Source organism: Stegastes partitus, unplaced genomic scaffold (assembly GCF_000690725.1).
Source record: "Stegastes partitus isolate 25-593 unplaced genomic scaffold, Stegastes_partitus-1.0.2 Scaffold197, whole genome shotgun sequence".
NCBI classification, from domain to species: domain Eukaryota; kingdom Metazoa; phylum Chordata; class Actinopteri; family Pomacentridae; genus Stegastes; species Stegastes partitus.
This window is the reverse complement of record NW_007577928.1, coordinates 579,105-580,243: the sequence shown is the minus strand read 5'-3', so window position 1 is coordinate 580,243 and position 1,139 is coordinate 579,105. Positions and strand designations below refer to the sequence as shown.

Sequence of the window (1,139 nt, the reverse complement as noted above, 5' to 3'; positions counted from 1 at the left end):
TTTCCAGCAGCAGTTTTCTCTACTTTGGCTGTCTGAGCCTCAGGAGCAACTGATTTCAGTGTCTGCACCAGACAACACAGAAGACATTAAACTGTTAATAAAAAGAGGCTCTATGGAAAGTAATCTTATCATCTTACTAAATTCTTAACTTACACTAAGCCTAAATATTACCATTTTACTTGTCGTTAAAAGCAATAATTTCTCATATCGGCATGCCAACTGCATGGGTGCAACTCAAGTCAACTTGTGTGTGTTCATGAATATTCTAGTTTTTTACTGGAAAAGCTGAGATGATCCTTAACTTCAGCACATCAAGTTTCCTTCACACTGTCTGCAAGGGGTCATGCTTTAACATGAGGTAAAAATAACATTAGAATTTAACCTGCACTGACAAACAAATCTGGTGAAAACTAATGAAAACCACCTGAAATCTCTGTATTCACCTTTACAACTTTGAATGTTCATTCTGTACAGACAGTAATAACTAAATCTGTAGGATTACATATGACATTGCTGAACTGTACCGTGGCAGAGACGGATGAAATAGCGCCACTCAGAGAGAAATCACCAGGAACTGTCTCCATCTTGGGTTTCTTTTCAGCAGGAGGAGCAGCAGCCTTCTACAACAACCAAGAGACATGATTCCTGATTGTAGATCCCTGGACACCACATGACAAACGTCCAACAGTATAACCCTTAAACTGAATTTAGGCCAGTCTCACCTCAAGTTTTGAAGCAGGCAGTTTTTCGAGTTCTTCCCTTTTAAAACTGTAGTCTGGGGCGGGGGCTGAGGGGGTGACAACAGGAGCATGGACAGCAGGACCTGCTGTCATGGTCACAAAGTCTCCAGACAAAATGTCCAGAGCCTCACCAGTACCCATTGTGGGCTGCAGGGGGAGGTGAAGAGAAGTCAGATTACAATATTTTCATTTTACATTTCACAATGAAATATGGGTGTGGTCTTTGGATTTGTTTATGCAAATAAGGAACAAATCACTGCTGATTGCTTTTTAAGTTCAATTTAGAAAACCTTCATCACTGAGCTTCTGTTCTAATAATACAAGGTTTACTGCTTAAGAGACAACTTAGGTCAGTCTCACCTCAGGTTTTGGAGCAGGCAGCTTTTCCAGCGCTTCCCT

General features: G+C 40.9%; 1 protein-coding gene across 1 annotated transcript in view; it reads right to left on the bottom strand.

The window, feature by feature from the left end:
* cast (calpastatin) overlaps positions 1–1,139 on the bottom strand; it is a 40,637-nt gene that overhangs the window by 8,527 nt on the left and 30,971 nt on the right. The gene's annotated exons all lie outside the window — the stretch shown is intronic.